Below are 18,991 nucleotides of genomic sequence, written 5' to 3'. Positions count from 1 at the left end.
CGCAGTATTCCAGGTGTGGTCTCACCAATACTCTGTATAACTGTAGCGCAGTTCTAATCAACGGGTGGGAAACTGAAAGCTTTCTGATCAGATCTGGAGTCAGGCAAGGCTGTCCTCTCTCGTCTGTCTTGTTTGTGTGTTGTATCGAGCCCTTTGCCGGGTCCATTAGGAAGGATGCGGGCATTAGAGGGGTGACGATCCCAGGCAGCGGAGGCGCTCAGGTTAAGACCTCTCTGTATGTGGATGATGTGGCCATCTTTTGCTCGGATCCGCAGTCGGTCCGCAGATTGCTCACAATCTGCAACCAGTTTGAACTGGCCTTGGGAGCGAAGGTCAATCGCAGCAAAAGTGAGGCCATGTTCTTTGGCAACTGACCGATCCTTTATCCCCTTCACCGTTAAGCCAGATTACCTGAAGGTGTTGGGAAAATGGTTCGGAGCGGACGGGGCATGCGCCAAAAACCTGGAAGAGCGTATCGTCAAAGTGATGCAAAAACTGGGATGGTGGAAGCTGCGCTTCCTCTCCATGGCAGGAAAGAACCTGGTCATCAGGAGTGAGGTGCTCTCGGGTTTGCTGCATGTGGCACAGGTCTGACCCATCTCTCGCTCCTGTGCCACGGCAGTCACCCGGGCCGTCTTCCACTTTGTGTGGAGGTCCAAAATGGAGCGTGTCCGCAGAGATACAATGTACAAATCTCTGGACAGTGGAAGAAAGGATGTTCCGAACGTGGCCCTCATCCTGATGGCCACCTTTGTGTGCGGCTGCATCAAGCTGTGCACAGACCCCCAGTACGCAAACACCAAGTGTCACTACGTGCTGAGTTTCTACCTGTCCCCATTGTTGCCTGTCCACCTGTCCTTCGTGGAAAAGTTTTTCACAAAAAACCCCTTTGACCACAAGGCCATAAAACAGTGGTCAGCACGTAACATCCTGGACGCCCTACGAAAGAAGCTGAGGGTGGACCCTGTCGGGTGGTTCGCTGAGCGGACTGTCGAACTCGTTTGGCAGAACGTCTTATCGCCAGAGCTTTCACACAAGCACCAAGACATAGCTTGGTTGGCGGTGAGGAGGGCCCTACCCGTCAGAGCGTTCATGCACAGCCGACGTCTCAGCAACATGGCACAGTGCCCCCGAGTCGACTGCAGGGCGGACGAGACTGTCACCCATCTCCTTCAGGATTGCGCCTTCGCAAGGCAGGTTTGGAAAGAGATGCAGTAGTTTCTGTCGAGGTTCATCCCAAGCAGCTCCGGAACACAAGTCTCTGTGCTCTACGGACTGTTCCCAGGGACACACACTGAGACAGACATCCCTGCTGCTGGAGGGTCATCAACTCAGTCAAAGACGCTCTTTGGTCTTGCCGAAACTTGCTGGTCTTCCAGAGCAAGGAGATGTCCATGTCTGCGTGTTGCAGACTGGTGCAATCCAAGATCCAGGACTACGTGCTGAGGGACGCACTTTAAATTGGTGCAGCTGCCGCAAAGGCACGGTGGGGAAGGGCCACAGTTTAAAGCCCTTCTGCCACGATAAACCCGGGGGCAGGAATCTGTTCAAAACTCCCCTCGGGCCGTACTTGTAACTTCTTTTTTGTGTACATGGAGCACCATCATCTATAAACACCTGTGTAGTGCCATGTACAATGCAAGGTCTGTTTCATAATGCACATTGAAAAGAAAATATGTAAATGTACCATCAGCCATTCCGTGTACTGTATAGTGACACATGTAATGTAATTTGTCGAATGTACTACAATGTATCCCGTATTGTACCGAATTGTACTTGAAATGAAAAGCAAGGAAATGTATCGAATGGAACTGCTGTCAGCACCCAAATGTAGTGTATGGGATTGCTGACCGCAGCTAAATGTACTGAACTGCTTTTGAATGTACTGTACAAATTTTTATATGAATAAAGTATATTTTGAAAGAAAAAAAAAGACCAGTATGCCAGCCCAGGTGAAGTAGACTTTTACATTGAAAATCTATGTTTGCAGGAACCGGCCACTGGACAGGTCTCCAACGTAAAGGACAGTTTATTTGAAATGTAAATGTTTTGAACTGTAACCTGTAACTTAAACATAGATTTAAAAATTGCATCTATTAACGTGCGTAGCGTAAAATCCACTACACGATGTGTTTCCACCTTGGGCTACCTTGCCAAGGTCAAAGCAAACCTGCTGTTCTTGCAGGAGTGCAGGCTGCTGCACTTCAGCAGTTACCGGCAGTGGTCACGATGGTGGGCCCATGGACCATCCATATGGTCAGGAGGCAACGACTGCTGGTCTTTCGGCCTAGGCATTCTGCTGTGGGGAGGCCACTTCACCATCACTGAAGTTAAGGAGGTGGTGGGCATCCGCCTCCTCGTAGCAGATGTAATGTACAAAAATTAACGTGTATGTCTCGCCTCTCAGAAGCGAGTGGCTGGCCCTCTTCCAGCAGCTCACACTGCTGCTGGCGACGACCAGGCCGGTCATTCTGGGTGGTGACTTCAACTGCATCATCGATGCGGCTGGACGATCCAGCAGAGCCGACAGCAAACTGGACGCCACGTCCAAACTCCTGATGGATGCTGTAAAAGACGCCAAGCTGTGCGACATCTTCAGCAACCCTGCAGACGGAGCACCGCGCAGATACACCTGGCCGAGACCAGACGGGTCCGTCCGTTCCAGAATAGACTTCCTGTTTGTGTCCCACACGCTCAAGGTCAGATCCACCGATGTCGCACTGGTGTTCTTCTCTGACCACTGCCTCCTACTGGCCGACTTTTGCCCACAGGAAAACCAGAAAGTTGGCAGAGGGATATGGAAGCTGAACGTGAAACTGTTGACTCCGGAAAACGTGGAGGAACTCAAGAGGGATTACAAAGGTTGGAGAACCGTAAAACCCCTCTGCGATTCCCCGATGCACTGGTGGGAAACAATCAAGACAAACATCAAGAGGTTTTTCATCCGCAATGGTGTTCAGGAGGCGAGAGGGAGACAGAGGGAATTGTCCCAACTCCAGAAGAGCATGCAAAACCTGCTCCTGTTGCAGTCGATGGGAGTCGATGTCGCGGAGGAACTCGAAGAGGTGAAAGGCCAGCAAGTCTTGCTCTTTGTCTCAGAGTCCTCCAAAATCATTTCCGCTCCAGAGTCCGCTCCATCGAGCAGGATGAGACATGTTCGCGCTTCTTCTTCCAAAAGGTACACAGGGGGAGCTCTGTGATCACCAGCCTAAAGGGAGAAGACGGTTCTGTGACGTTTTCGCAGCCTGACATGCTGAGGATCAGCAAATCCTTCTATGCCAGGCTGTACGACGTCAAGCCCACAGACCACACGGCCTCCCAGTCGTTCCTGTCGTCTATCACGGAGGTCCTAAACGACAGCGAGCAGGAGAGTCTGGACCACCCGCTAACTCTGGATGAGATGACAAAGGCCATCTGGTCCCTTGCAACGAGTAAAACTCCCAGAAGCGATGGCTTACCGGTCGAGTTGTATTCGGCTCTGTGGGACTGGATGGGCCCAGACCTGCTGGAAGTGTACGAGGGTATGCTTCTGGCTGGCAGTATGTCAGAATCGATGAGGAAAGGCATCATCACCCTCATCTACAAGCAGAAGGGGGAGAGGGAGGAAATCAAAAACTGGCGGCCCATTTTACTGCTCAATGTGGACTACAAGATCCTGGCAAAGGTCATCGCCAACAGGCGCAAGTTTGCTCTTGAGCTGGTGATTCACCCGGACCAGACCTGCGCTGTCCCTGGCAGGAAGATCTCTGATAGCCTGGTGCTACTCAGGGATACGATCGCCTACGTGCAGGACAGTGGGGTGGACACCTGCTTAATCAGCTTAGACCAGGAGAAGGCCTTTGACAGGATATCGCACACGTACCTGATGGACGTGCTCTCCAAAATGGGGTTTGGGGCGGGTATCCGCAATTGGATCCAACTGCTCTACAGAGACATCAGTAGCGCAGTTCTAATCAGCGGGTGGGAAACTGAAAGCTTTACGATCAGATCTGGAGTCAGGCAAGGCTGTCCTCTCTCGTCTGTCTTGTTTGTGTGTTGTATCGAGCCCTTTGCCGGGTCCATCAGGAAGGATGCAGGCATTAGAGGGGTGACGATCCCAGGCAGCAAAGGCGCTCAGGTCAAGACCTCCCTGTACATGGATGACGTAGCCATCTTTTGCTCGGATCCGCAGTCGGTCTGCAGATTGCTCACAATCTGCGACCAGTTTGAACTGGCCTCGGGAGTGAAGGTCAATTGCAGCAAAAGTGAGGCCATGTTCTTTGGCAACTGGGCCGACCGATCCTTTATTCCCTTCACCATTAAGCCAGATTACCTGAAGGTGTTGGGAATATGGTTCGGAGCGGACGGGGCATGCGCCAAAAACTTGGAATAGCGTATCGCCAAAGTGAAGCAAAAACTGGAATGGTGGAAGCTGTGCTTCCTCTCCATGGCAGGAAAGAACCTGGTCATCAGGAGTGAGCTACTCTCGGGGTTGCTACACGTGGCACAGGTCTGGCCCATCCCTCGCTCCTGTGCCGCGGCAGTCACCCGGGCCGTCTTCCACTTTATCTGGAGGTCCAAAATGGACTGTGTCCGCAGAGACACAATGTACAAATCTCTGGACAGTGGTGGAAAGGATGTTCCGAACGTGGTCCTCATCCTGAGGGCCACCTTTGTGTGCGGTTGCATCAAGCTGTGCACAGACCCCCGGTACACAAACACCAAGTGTCACTACGTGCTGTGGTTCTACCTGTCCCCTTTGTTGCGAAAATGGGCCTGTCCACGCTGCCGCAAAATGCCCGCACCAGTTGGACCATGCCTGTCCACCTGTCCTTCGTGGAAAATTTTTCACAAAAAACCCATTTGACCACAAAGCCATAAAACAGTGGTCAGCACGTAAGGTCCTGGACGCCCTACGAAAGAAGGAGAGGGTGGATCCTGTCGGGTGGTTCCTTGAGCGGACTGTCGAACTCGTTTGGCAGAACATCTCATCGCCAGAGCTTTCACACAAGCACCAAGACGTAGTTTGGTTGGCAGTGAGGAGGGCCCTACCCGTCAGAGCGTTCATGCACAGCCGACGTCTCAGCAACACGGCATGGTGCCCCCGAGTCGGCTGCGGGTGGACAAGACTGTCACCCATCTCCTTCAGGATTATGCCTTTGCAAGGCAGGTCTGGAAAGAGATGCAGTGGTTGCTGTCGAGGTTCATCCCAAGCAGCTCCATAACACAGGACTCTGTGCTCTACGGGCTGTTCCCAGGGACACGCACCGAGACAGACATCACCTGCTGCTGGAGGGCCATCAATTCGGTCAAAGACGCTCTTTGGTCTTGCCAAAACTTGCTGGTCTTCCAGAGCAAGGAGACGTCCACATCTGCGTGTTGCAGACTGACGCAAACCAAGATCCAGGACTACGTGCTGAGGGACGCACTAAAAATTGGTGCAGCCGCCGCAAAGGCACAGTGGGGAAGGGCCACCATTTAAAGCCCTTCTGCCACGGTAAACCCTGGGGCAGGAATCAGTTCAAAACTCCCCTCGGGCCGTACTTGGAACTTCTTTTTTGTGTACATGGAGCACCATGATCTGTAAACACCTATGTCGTGCCATGTACAATGCAAGGTCTGTTTCGTAATGCACGTTGAAAAGAAAATATGTAAATGTACCATCAGCCATTCCGTGTCCTGTATAGTGACACATGTAATGTAATTTGTCGAATGTACTACAATGTATCCCGTATTGTACCGAATTGTACTTGAAATGAAAAGCAAGGAAATGTATCGAACGGAACTGCCGTCAGCAGCCAAATGTAGTGTGTGGGATTGCTGACCGCAGCTAAATATACTGAACTGCTTTTGAATGTACTGTACAAATTTTTATATGAATAAAGTACATTTTGAAATTTAACAAAATTCAGACCAATACAGTAACAAGTCTGGTTTATATCATTGAAATCAGTGAAATGGATACTAGACGTGGACAGTGCACGGCTCTGAGCTCTGTGTCTGCTCTCATTGTGTTAATGCTTCCTGTATGGGTGGGTGGGGTGGCTTGACCCATCCACCTCCATGGCACGAACCTGGTATTGCAGTACTTCCAGGAACGGTGCAGTGGCTCTAGGCCTTTTGGCTAAGAGCATTGGCGCAGAGTGATCCTTGAATGCGCCCAAGGTGACCTCTGGCGTTTGTGATTTGACAAAGAATTGGAACGATTGGCTACGAATTTCAAAAAAAAACTAAAACACGTTTGCTCACGAGCAGAAACCGCACTGATCCAAAATGTTTACCTTAAGCTTCAAATCACACCGAGAGAGAATAAAAACCCGAAGTAAAGTTGTACCGAAGAATTGGACACGTCACTGTAAACCCAGCCCACACAAAGCTCAAGCTCATTTACATACCCACAATGTTCTTCATAATACTTAGCAAGAAACTAAAATAAACTTCAGGTTTAACTGATTTTCACGGACACTGAAGTTTCCAGTTACTTTCCCTCGCGCTGTATTGATTTGTGGTAATATATCTTTTCTAGAAGTTAGTTCTAGCGGCTCAGCCCAACGTTAAAGAGGCAAGCCGTCGCTTGTGGGCGAGGAGCTGCGCGGGAATAATCAGTACCCTCTGGTTTCTCTTCAGATCGTATAAATCTTTCGCCTTTTACTAAAGATTTCCGTGGAGAGTAACATTCAGAGTTTTAATTAATTTTTCGAGGCTCTGCTTTAGTGGGGCTGTCTTATTGTTCAAAAACAGACTGATCTTTGCGTTATGTAGTAGGTGTGGCTTTGTACTGGTTGCGATGACTGCTGATGATTTGACTATTGGTTCTACTTGTTGTAGTTGTGAATGTCGTAGTAAAGCACTTGTTTGTGGGAGTTAACTTGCCCACCTGGGGGTCGCCAGCTTTCAGAAGAATCTTAAAACTCCAGATTCCGAACTAAATCTTGGAGCGTGGGAGGATGCCTGTGCGTGGATTGTTTTCACGTGTAGTGGTCTTTGTACACCAGCCACCAGACAGGCTTGACAGAGCTAAACATAAGAAATAGGAGTAGGTAATATGGCTCTTCTTCTGCTCCGCTATTCAATAAGATCATGGCTGATCTGATCATGGACTCAGCTCCACTTCCCCGCCCGCTCCCCTTATCACTCAAGAAACTGTCTATTTCTGTCTTAAATTTATTCAATGTTCAAATTTCAACAGTTCTCCGAGGCAGCAAATTCCAGATTTATAAGCCTCTGAGAGAAGAAATTCCTTCTCATCTCTGGCGGCCCCTTATTCTAAGATTATGCCCTCTAGTTCTAGTCTCCCCCATCAGTGGAAACATCCTCTCTGCATCCACCTTGTCAAGCCCCCTCATAATTTTATACGTTTCAATACCATTACCTCTCATTCATCTGAATTCCAATGAGTAGAGGTCCAACCTACTCAACCTTTCCTCATAAGTCAACCCCCTCATCTCTGGAACCTTCTCTGAACTGCCTCCAAAGCAAGTATATCCTTTCGTAAATATGGAAACCAAAACTGCACGCAGTATTCCAGGTGTGGTCTCACCAATACTCTGTATAACTGTAGCGCAGTTCTAATCAACGGGTGGGAAACTGAAAGCTTTCTGATCAGATCTGGAGTCAGGCAAGGCTGTCCTCTCTCGTCTGTCTTGTTTGTGTGTTGTATCGAGCCCTTTGCCGGGTCCATTAGGAAGGATGCGGGCATTAGAGGGGTGACGATCCCAGGCAGCGGAGGCGCTCAGGTTAAGACCTCTCTGTATGTGGATGATGTGGCCATCTTTTGCTCGGATCCGCAGTCGGTCCGCAGATTGCTCACAATCTGCAACCAGTTTGAACTGGCCTTGGGAGCGAAGGTCAATCGCAGCAAAAGTGAGGCCATGTTCTTTGGCAACTGACCGATCCTTTATCCCCTTCACCGTTAAGCCAGATTACCTGAAGGTGTTGGGAAAATGGTTGGGAGCGGACGGGGCATGCGCCAAAAATCTGGAAGAGCGTATCGTCAAAGTGATGCAAAAACTGGGATGGTGGAAGCTGCGCTTCCTCTCCATGGCAGGAAAGAACCTGGTCATCAGGAGTGACGTGCTCTCGGGTTTGCTGCATGTGGCACAGGTCTGGCCCATCTCTCGCTCCTGTGCCACGGCAGTCACCCGGGCCGTCTTCCACTTTGTCTGGAGGTCCAAAATGGAGCGTGTCCGCAGAGATACAATGTACAAATCTCTGGACAGTGGAAGAAAGGATGTTCCGAACGTGGCCCTCATCCTGATGGCCACCTTTGTGTGCGGCTGCATCAAGCTGTGCACAGACCCCCAGTACGCAAACACCAAGTGTCACTACGTGCTGAGTTTCTACCTGTCCCCATTGTTGCCTGTCCACCTGTCCTTCGTGGAAAAGTTTTTCACAAAAAACCCCTTTGACCACAAGGCCATAAAACAGTGGTCAGCACGTAACATCCTGGACGCCCTACGAAAGAAGCCGAGGGTGGACCCTGTCGGGTGGTTCGCTGAGCGGACTGTCGAACTCGTTTGGCAGAACGTCTTATCGCCAGAGCTTTCACACAAGCACCAAGACGTAGCTTGGTTGGCGGTGAGGAGGGTCCTACCCGTCAGAGCATTCATGCACAGCCGACGTCTCAGCAACACGGCACAGTGCCCCCGAGTCGACTGCAGGGTGGACGAGACTGTCACCCATCTCCTTCAGGATTGCGCCTTCGCAAGGCAGGTTTGGAAAGAGATGCAGTAGTTTCTGTCGAGGTTCATCCCAAGCAGCTCCGGAACACAAGTCTCTGTGCTCTACGGACTGTTCCCAGGGACACACACTGAGACAGACATCCCTGCTGCTGGAGGGTCATCAACTCAGTCAAAGACGCTCTTTGGTCTTGCCGAAACTTGCTGGTCTTCCAGAGCAAGGAGATGTCCATGTCTGCGTGTTGCAGACTGGTGCAATCCAAGATCCAGGACTACGTGCTGAGGGACGCACTTAAAATTGGTGCAGCTGCCGCAAAGGCACGGTGGGGAAGGGCCACAGTTTAAAGCCCTTCTGCCATGATAAACCCGGGGGCAGGAATCTGTTCAAAACTCCCCTCGGGCCGTACTTGTAACTTCTTTTTTGTGTACATGGAGCACCATCATCTATAAACACCTATGTAGTGCCATGTACAATGCAAGGTCTGTTTCATAATGCACGTTGAAAAGAAAATATGTAAATGTACCATCAGCCATTCCGTGTCCTGTATAGTGACACATGTAATGTAATTTGTCGAATGTACTACAATGTATCCCGTATTGTACCGAATTGTACTTGAAATGAAAAGCAAGGAAATGTATCGAATGGAACTGCTGTCAGCACCCAAATGTAGTGTATGGGATTGCTGACCGCAGCTAAATGTACTGAACTGCTTTTGAATGTACTGTACAAATTTTTATATGAATAAAGTATATTTTGAAATTAAAAAAAAGACCAGTATGCCAGCCCAGGTGAAGTAGACTTTTACTTTGAAAATCTATGTTTGCAGGAACCGGCCACTGGACAGGTCTCCAACGTAAAGGACAGTTTATTTGAAATGTAAATGTTTTGAACTGTAACCTGTAACTTAAACATAGATTTAAAAATTGCATCTATTAACATGCGTAGCGTAAAATCCACTACACGATGTGTTTCCACCTTGGGCTACCTCGCCAAGGTCAAAGCAGACCTGCTGTTCTTGCAGGAGTGCAGGCTGCTGCACTTCAGCAGTTACCGGCAGTGGTCACGATGGTGGGCCCATGGACCATCCATATGGTCAGGAGGCAACGACTGCTGGTCTTCCGGCCTAGGCATTCTGCTGTGGGGAGGCCACTTCACCATCACTGAAGTTAAGGAGGTGGTGGGCATCCGCCTCCTCGTAGCAGATGTAATGTACAAAAATTAACGTGTATGTCTCGCCTCTCAGAAGCGAGTGGCTGGCCCTCTTCCAGCAGCTCACACTGCTGCTGGCGACGACCAGGCCGGTCATTCTGGGTGGTGACTTCAACTGCATCATCGATGCGGCTGGACGATCCAGCAGAGCCGACAGCAAACTGGACGCCACGTCCAAACTCCTGATGGATGCTGTAAAAGACGCCAAGCTGTGCGACATCTTCAGCAACCCTGCAGACGGAGCACCGCGCAGATACACCTGGCCGAGAGCAGACGGGTCCGTCCGTTCCAGAATAGACTTCCTGTTTGTGTCCCACACGCTCAAGGTCAGATCCACCGATGTCACATTGGTGTTCTTCTCTGACCACTGCCTCCTACTGGCCGACTTTTGCCCACAGGAAAACCAGAAAGTTGGCAGAGGGATATGGAAGCTGAACGTGAAACTGTTGACTCCGGAAAACGTGGAGGAACTCAAGAGGGATTACAAAGGTTGGAGAACCGTAAAACCCCTCTGCGATTCCCCGATGCACTGGTGGGAAACAATCAAGACAAACATCAAGAGGTTTTTCATCCGCAATGGTGTTCAGGAGGCGAGAGGGAGACAGAGGGAATTGTCCCAACTCCAGAAGAGCATGCAAAACCTGCTCCTGTTGCAGTCGATGGGAGTCGATGTCGCAGAGGAACTCGAAGAGGTGAAAGGCCAGCAAGTCTTGCTCTTTGTCTCAGAGTCCTCCAAAATCATTTCCGCTCCAGAGTCCGCTCCATCGAGCAGGATGAGACATGTTCGCGCTTCTTCTTCCAAAAGGTACACAGGGGGAGCTCTCTGATCACCAGCCTAAAGGGAGAAGACGGTTCTGTGACGTTTTCGCAGCCTGACATGCTGAGGATCAGCAAATCCTTCTATGCCAGGCTGTACGACGTCAAGCCCACAGACCCAGTCGTTCCTGTCGTCTATCACGGAGGTCCTAAACGACAGCGAGCAGGAGAGTCTGGACCACCCGCTAACTCTGGATGAGATGACAAAGGCCGTCTGGTCCCTTGCAACGAGTAAAACTCCCAGAAGCGATGGCTTACCGGTCGAGTTGTATTCGGCTCTGTGGGACTGGATGGGCCCAGACCTGCTGGAAGTGTACGAGGGTATGCTTCTGGCTGGCAGTATGTCAGAATCGATGAGGAAAGGCATCATCACCCTCATCTACAAGCAGAAGGGGGAGAGGGAGGAAATCAAAAACTGGCGGCCCATTTTACTGCTCAATGTGGACTACAAGATCCTGGCAAAGGTCATCGCCAACAGGCGCAAGTTTGCTCTTGAGCTGGTGATTCACCCGGACCAGACCTGCGCTGTCCCTGGCAGGAAGATCTCTGATAGCCTGGTGCTACTCAGGGATACGATCGCCTACGTGCAGGACAGTGGGGTGGACACCTGCTTAATCAGCTTAGAACAGGAGAAGGCCTTTGACAGGATATCGCACACGTACCTGATGGACGTGCTCTCCAAAATGGGGTTTGGGGCGGGTATCCGCAATTGGATCCAACTGCCCTACAGAGACATCAGTAGCGCAGTTCTAATCAGCGGGTGGGAAACTGAAAGCTTTACGATCAGATCTGGAGTCAGGCAAGGCTGTCCTCTCTCGTCTCTTGTTTGTGTGTTGTATCGAGCCCTTTGCCGGGTCCATCAGGAAGGATGCAGGCATTAGAGGGGTGACGATCCCAGGCAGCAGAGGCGCTCAGGTCAAGACCTCCCTGTACATGGATGACGTAGCCATCTTTTGCTCGGATCCGCAGTCGGTCCGCAGATTGCTCACAATCTGCGACCAGTTTGAACTGGCCTCGGGAGTGAAGGTCAATTGCAGCAAAAGTGAGGCCATGTTCTTTGGCAACTGGGCCGACCGATCCTTTATTCCCTTCACCATTAAGCCAGATTACCTGAAGGTGTTGGGAATATGGTTCGGAGCGGACGGGGCATGCGCCAAAAACTTGGAATAGCGTATCGCCAAAGTGAAGCAAAAACTGGAATGGTGGAAGCTGTGCTTCCTCTCCATGGCAGGAAAGAACCTGGTCATCAGGAGTGAGCTACTCTCGGGGTTGCTACACGTGGCACAGGTCTGGCCCATCCCTCGCTCCTGTGCCGCGGCAGTCACCCGGGCCGTCTTCCACTTTGTCTGGAGGTCCAAAATGGACTGTGTCCGCAGAGACACAATGTACAAATCTCTGGACAGTGGTGGAAAGGATGTTCCGAACGTGGCCCTCATCCTGAGGGCCACCTTTGTGTGCGGTTGCATCAAGCTGTGCACAGCCCCCCAGTACGCAAACACCAAGTGTCACTACGTGCTGAGGTTCTACCTGTCCCCTTTGTTGCGAAGAATGGGCCTGTCCACGCTGCCGCAAAATGCCCGCACCAGTTGGACCATGCCTGTCCACCTGTCCTTCGTCGAAAATTTTTCACAAAAAACCCATTTGACCACAAAGCCATAAAACAGTGGTCAGCACGTAAGGTCCTGGACGCCCTACGAAAGAAGGAGAGGGTGGATCCTGTCGGGTGGTTCCCTGAGCGGACTGTCGAACTCGTTTGGCAGAACATCTCATCGCCAGAGCTTTCACACAAGCACCAAGACGTAGCTTGGTTGGCAGTGAGGAGGGCCCTACCCGTCAGAGCATTCATGCACAGCCGACGTCTCAGCAACACGGCATGGTGCCCCCGAGTCGGCTGCGGGTGGACAAGACTGTCACCCATCTCCTTCAGGATTGTGCCTTTGCAAGGCAGGTCTGGAAAGAGATGCAGTGGTTGCTGTCGAGGTTCATCCCAAGCAGCTCCATAACACAGGACTCTGTGCTCTACGGGCTGTTCCCAGGGACACGCACCGAGACAGACATCACCTGCTGCTGGAGGGCCATCAATTCGGTCAAAGACGCTCTTTGGTCTTGCCAAAACTTGCTGGTCTTCCAGAGCAAGGAGACGTCCACATCTGCGTGTTGCAGACTGACGCAAACCAAGATCCAGGACTACGTGCTGAGGGACGCACTAAAAATTGGTGCAGCCGCCGCAAAGGCACAGTGGGGAAGGGCCACCATTTAAAGCCCTTCTGCCACGGTAAACCCTGGGGCAGGAATCAGTTCAAAACTCCCCTCGGGCCGTACTTGGAACTTCTTTTTTGTGTACATGGAGCACCATGATCTGTAAACACCTATGTCGTGCCATGTACAATGCAAGGTCTGTTTCGTAATGCACGTTGAAAAGAAAAAAAAATTTAAATGTACCGTTACCCATTCCGTGTACTGTATAGTGACACATGTAATGTAATTTGGCGAATGTACTGCAATGTATCCCGTATTGTACCGAATTGTACTTGAAATAAAAAGCAAGGAAATGTATCGAACGGAACTGCCGTCAGCAGCCAAATGTAGTGTGTGGGATTGCTGACCGCAGCTAAATGTACTGAACTGCTTTTGAATGTACTGTACAAATTTTTATATGAATAAAGTACATTTTGAAATTTAACAAAATTCAGACCAATACAGTAACAAGTCTGGTTTATATCATTGAAATCAGTGAAATGGATACTAGACGTGGACAGTGCACGGCTCTGAGCTCTGTGTCTGCTCTCATTGTGTTAATGCTTCCTGTATGGGTGGGTGGGGTGGCTTGACCCATCCACCTCCATGGCACGAACCTGGTATTGCAGTACTTCCAGGAACGGTGCAGTGGCTCTAGGCCTTTTGGCTAAGAGCATTGGCGCAGAGTGATCCTTGAATGCGCCCAAGGTGACCTCTGGCGTTTGTGATTTGACAAAGAATTGGAACGATTGGCTACGAATTTCAAAAAAAAACTAAAACACGTTTGCTCACGAGCAGAAACCGCACTGATCCAAAATGTCTACCTTAAGCTTCAAATCACACCGAGAGAGAATAAAAACCCGAAGTAAAGTTGTACCGAAGAATTGGACACGTCACTGTAAACCCAGCCCACACAAAGCTCAAGCTCATTTACATACCCACAATGTTCTTCATAATACTTAGCAAGAAACTAAAATAAACTTCAGGTTTAACTGATTTTCACGGACACTGAAGTTTCCAGTTACTTTCCCTCGCGCTGTATTGATTTGTGGTAATATATCTTTTCTAGAAGTTAGTTCTAGCGGCTCAGCCCAACGTTAAAGAGGCAAGCCGTCGCTTGTGGGCGAGGAGCTGCGCGGGAACAATCAGTACCCTCTGGTTTCTCTTCAGATCGTATAAATCTTTCGCCTTTTACTAAAGATTTCCGTGGAGAGTAACATTCAGAGTTTTAATTATTTTTTCCAGGCTCTGCTTTAGTGGGGCTGTCTTATTGTTCAAAAACAGACTGATCTTTGCGTTATGTAGTAGGTGTGGCTTTGTACTGGTTGCGATGACTGCTGATGATTTGACTATTGGTTCTACTTGTTGTAGTTGTGAATGTCGTAGTAAAGCACTTGTTTGTGGGAGTTAACTTGCCCACCTGGGGGATCGCCAGCTTTCAGAAGAATCTTAAAACTCCAGATTCCGAACTAAATCTTGGAGCGTGGGAGGATGCCTGTGCGTGGATTGTTTTCACGTGTAGTGGTCTTTGTACACCAGCCACCAGACAGGCTTGACAGAGCTAAACATAAGAAATAGGAGTAGGTAATATGGCTCTTCTTCTGCTCCGCTATTCAATAAGATCATGGCTGATCTGATCATGGACTCAGCTCCACTTCCCCGCCCGCTCCCCTTATCACTCAAGAAACTGACTATTTCTGTCTTAAATTTATTCAATGTTCAAATTTCAACAGTTCTCCGAGGCAGCAAATTCCAGATTTATAAGCCTCTGAGAGAAGAAATTCCTTCTCATCTCTGGCGGCCCCTTATTCTAAGATTATGCCCTCTAGTTCTAGTCTCCCCCATCAGTGGAAACATCCTCTCTGCATCCACCTTGTCAAGCCCCCTCATAATTTTATACGTTTCAATACCATTACCTCTCATTCATCTGAATTCCAATGAGTAGAGGTCCAACCTACTCAACCTTTCCTCATAAGTCAACCCCCTCATCTCTGGAACCTTCTCTGAACTGCCTCCAAAGCAAGTATATCCTTTCGTAAATATGGAAACCAAAACTGCACGCAGTATTCCAGGTGTGGTCTCACCAATACTCTGTATAACTGTAGCGCAGTTCTAATCAACGGGTGGGAAACTGAAAGCTTTCTGATCAGATCTGGAGTCAGGCAAGGCTGTCCTCTCTCGTCTGTCTTGTTTGTGTGTTGTATCGAGCCCTTTGCCGGGTCCATTAGGAAGGATGCGGGCATTAGAGGGGTGACGATCCCAGGCAGCGGAGGCGCTCAGGTTAAGACCTCTCTGTATGTGGATGATGTGGCCATCTTTTGCTCGGATCCGCAGTCGGTCCGCAGATTGCTCACAATCTGCAACCAGTTTGAACTGGCCTTGGGAGCGAAGGTCAATCGCAGCAAAAGTGAGGCCATGTTCTTTGGCAACTGACCGATCCTTTATCCCCTTCACCGTTAAGCCAGATTACCTGAAGGTGTTGGGAAAATGGTTCGGAGCGGACGGGGCATGCGCCAAAAACCTGGAAGAGCGTATCGTCAAAGTGATGCAAAAACTGGGATGGTGGAAGCTGCGCTTCCTCTCCATGGCAGGAAAGAACCTGGTCATCAGGAGTGAGGTGCTCTCGGGTTTGCTGCATGTGGCACAGGTCTGACCCATCTCTCGCTCCTGTGCCACGGCAGTCACCCGGGCCGTCTTCCACTTTGTGTGGAGGTCCAAAATGGAGCGTGTCCGCAGAGATACAATGTACAAATCTCTGGACAGTGGAAGAAAGGATGTTCCGAACGTGGCCCTCATCCTGATGGCCACCTTTGTGTGCGGCTGCATCAAGCTGTGCACAGACCCCCAGTACGCAAACACCAAGTGTCACTACGTGCTGAGTTTCTACCTGTCCCCATTGTTGCCTGTCCACCTGTCCTTCGTGGAAAAGTTTTTCACAAAAAACCCCTTTGACCACAAGGCCATAAAACAGTGGTCAGCACGTAACATCCTGGACGCCCTACGAAAGAAGCTGAGGGTGGACCCTGTCGGGTGGTTCGCTGAGCGGACTGTCGAACTCGTTTGGCAGAACGTCTTATCGCCAGAGCTTTCACACAAGCACCAAGACGTAGCTTGGTTGGCGGTGAGGAGGGCCCTACCCGTCAGAGCGTTCATGCACAGCCGACGTCTCAGCAACACGGCACAGTGCCCCCGAGTCGACTGCAGGGCGGACGAGACTGTCACCCATCTCCTTCAGGATTGCGCCTTCGCAAGGCAGGTTTGGAAAGAGATGCAGTAGTTTCTGTCGAGGTTCATCCCAAGCAGCTCCGGAACACAAGTCTCTGTGCTCTACGGACTGTTCCCAGGGACACACACTGAGACAGACATCCCTGCTGCTGGAGGGTCATCAACTCAGTCAAAGACGCTCTTTGGTCTTGCCGAAACTTGCTGGTCTTCCAGAGCAAGGAGATGTCCATGTCTGCGTGTTGCAGACTGGTGCAATCCAAGATCCAGGACTACGTGCTGAGGGACGCACTTAAAATTGGTGCAGCTGCCGCAAAGGCACGGTGGGGAAGGGCCACAGTTTAAAGCCCTTCTGCCACGATAAACCCGGGGGCAGGAATCTGTTCAAAACTCCCCTCGGGCCGTACTTGTAACTTCTTTTTTGTGTACATGGAGCACCATCATCTATAAACACCTGTGTAGTGCCATGTACAATGCAAGGTCTGTTTCATAATGCACATTGAAAAGAAAATATGTAAATGTACCATCAGCCATTCCGTGTACTGTATAGTGACACATGTAATGTAATTTGTCGAATGTACTACAATGTATCCCGTATTGTACCGAATTGTACTTGAAATGAAAAGCAAGGAAATGTATCGAATGGAACTGCTGTCAGCACCCAAATGTAGTGTATGGGATTGCTGACCGCAGCTAAATGTACTGAACTGCTTTTGAATGTACTGTACAAATTTTTATATGAATAAAGTATATTTTGAAAGAAAAAAAAAGACCAGTATGCCAGCCCAGGTGAAGTAGACTTTTACATTGAAAATCTATGTTTGCAGGAACCGGCCACTGGACAGGTCTCCAACGTAAAGGACAGTTTATTTGAAATGTAAATGTTTTGAACTGTAACCTGTAACTTAAACATAGATTTAAAAATTGCATCTATTAACGTGCGTAGCGTAAAATCCACTACACGATGTGTTTCCACCTTGGGCTACCTTGCCAAGGTCAAAGCAAACCTGCTGTTCTTGCAGGAGTGCAGGCTGCTGCACTTCAGCAGTTACCGGCAGTGGTCACGATGGTGGGCCCATGGACCATCCATATGGTCAGGAGGCAACGACTGCTGGTCTTTCGGCCTAGGCATTCTGCTGTGGGGAGGCCACTTCACCATCACTGAAGTTAAGGAGGTGGTGGGCATCCGCCTCCTCGTAGCAGATGTAATGTACAAAAATTAACGTGTATGTCTCGCCTCTCAGAAGCGAGTGGCTGGCCCTCTTCCAGCAGCTCACACTGCTGCTGGCGACGACCAGGCCGGTCATTCTGGGTGGTGACTTCAACTGCATCATCGATGCGGCTGGACGATCCAGCAGAGCCGACAGCAAACTGGACGCCACGTCCAAACTCCTGATGGATGCTGTAAAAGACGCCAAGCTGTGCGACATCTTCAGCAACCCTGCAGACGGAGCACCGCGCAGATACACCTGGCCGAGAGCAGACGGGTCCGTCCGTTCCAGAATAGACTTCCTGTTTGTGTCCCACACGCTCAAGGTCAGATCCACCGATGTCACATTGGTGTTCTTCTCTGACCACTGCCTCCTACTGGCCGACTTTTGCCCACAGGAAAACCAGAAAGTTGGCAGAGGGATATGGAAGCTGAACGTGAAACTGTTGACTCCGGAAAACGTGGAGGAACTCAAGAGGGATTACAAAGGTTGGAGAACCGTAAAACCCCTCTGCGATTCCCCGATGCACTGGTGGGAAACAATCAAGACAAACATCAAGAGGTTTTTCATCCGCAATGGTGTTCAGGAGGCGAGAGGGAGACAGAGGGAATTGTCCCAACTCCAGAAGAGCATGCAAAACCTGCTCCTGTTGCAGTCGATGGGAGTCGATGTCGCGGAGGAACTCGAAGAGGTGAAAGGCCAGCAAGTCTTGCTCTTTGTCTCAGAGTCCTCCAAAATCATTTCCGCTCCAGAGTCCGCTCCATCGAGCAGGATGAGACATGTTCGCGCTTCTTCTTCCAAAAGGTACACAGGGGGAGCTCTGTGATCACCAGCCTAAAGGGAGAAGACGGTTCTGTGACGTTTTCGCAGCCTGACATGCTGAGGATCAGCAAATCCTTCTATGCCAGGCTGTACGACGTCAAGCCCACAGACCACACGGCCTCCCAGTCGTTCCTGTCGTCTATCACGGAGGTCCTAAACGACAGCGAGCAGGAGAGTCTGGACCACCCGCTAACTCTGGATGAGATGACAAAGGCCATCTGGTCCCTTGCAACGAGTAAAACTCCCAGAAGCGATGGCTTACCGGTCGAGTTGTATTCGGCTCTGTGGGACTGGATGGGCCCAGACCTGCTGGAAGTGTACGAGGGTATGCTTCTGGCTGGCAGTATGTCAGAATCGATGAGGAAAGGCATCATCACCCTCATCTACAAGCAGAAGGGGGAGAGGGAGGAAATCAAAAACTGGCGGCCCATTTTACTGCTCAATGTGGACTACAAGATCCTGGCAAAGGTCATCGCCAACAGGCGCAAGTTTGCTCTTGAGCTGGTGATTCACCCGGACCAGACCTGCGCTGTCCCTGGCAGGAAGATCTCTGATAGCCTGGTGCTACTCAGGGATACGATCGCCTACGTGCAGGACAGTGGGGTGGACACCTGCTTAATCAGCTTAGACCAGGAGAAGGCCTTTGACAGGATATCGCACACGTACCTGATGGACGTGCTCTCCAAAATGGGGTTTGGGGCGGGTATCCGCAATTGGATCCAACTGCTCTACAGAGACATCAGTAGCGCAGTTCTAATCAGCGGGTGGGAAACTGAAAGCTTTACGATCAGATCTGGAGTCAGGCAAGGCTGTCC

At 50.2% G+C, this 18,991-nt stretch overlaps 2 non-coding genes across 2 annotated transcripts; both read left to right on the top strand.

The window, feature by feature from the left end:
- Nucleotides 1-6,586: 6,586 nt before the first annotated feature.
- LOC139274448 (U5 spliceosomal RNA) lies at nucleotides 6,587-6,700 on the top strand. Its single transcript, XR_011595506.1, has one exon. It is a non-coding gene; the product is annotated as a U5 spliceosomal RNA (small nuclear RNA).
- Nucleotides 6,701-14,071: 7,371 nt separating this feature from the next.
- LOC139274470 (U5 spliceosomal RNA) lies at nucleotides 14,072-14,185 on the top strand. Its single transcript, XR_011595528.1, has one exon. It is a non-coding gene; the product is annotated as a U5 spliceosomal RNA (small nuclear RNA).
- Nucleotides 14,186-18,991: the final 4,806 nt, after the last annotated feature.

This window comes from Pristiophorus japonicus, chromosome 9, assembly GCF_044704955.1.
Source record: "Pristiophorus japonicus isolate sPriJap1 chromosome 9, sPriJap1.hap1, whole genome shotgun sequence".
Classification (NCBI taxonomy): domain Eukaryota; kingdom Metazoa; phylum Chordata; class Chondrichthyes; family Pristiophoridae; genus Pristiophorus; species Pristiophorus japonicus.
This window is presented reverse-complemented; position numbering and strand designations above follow the sequence as displayed.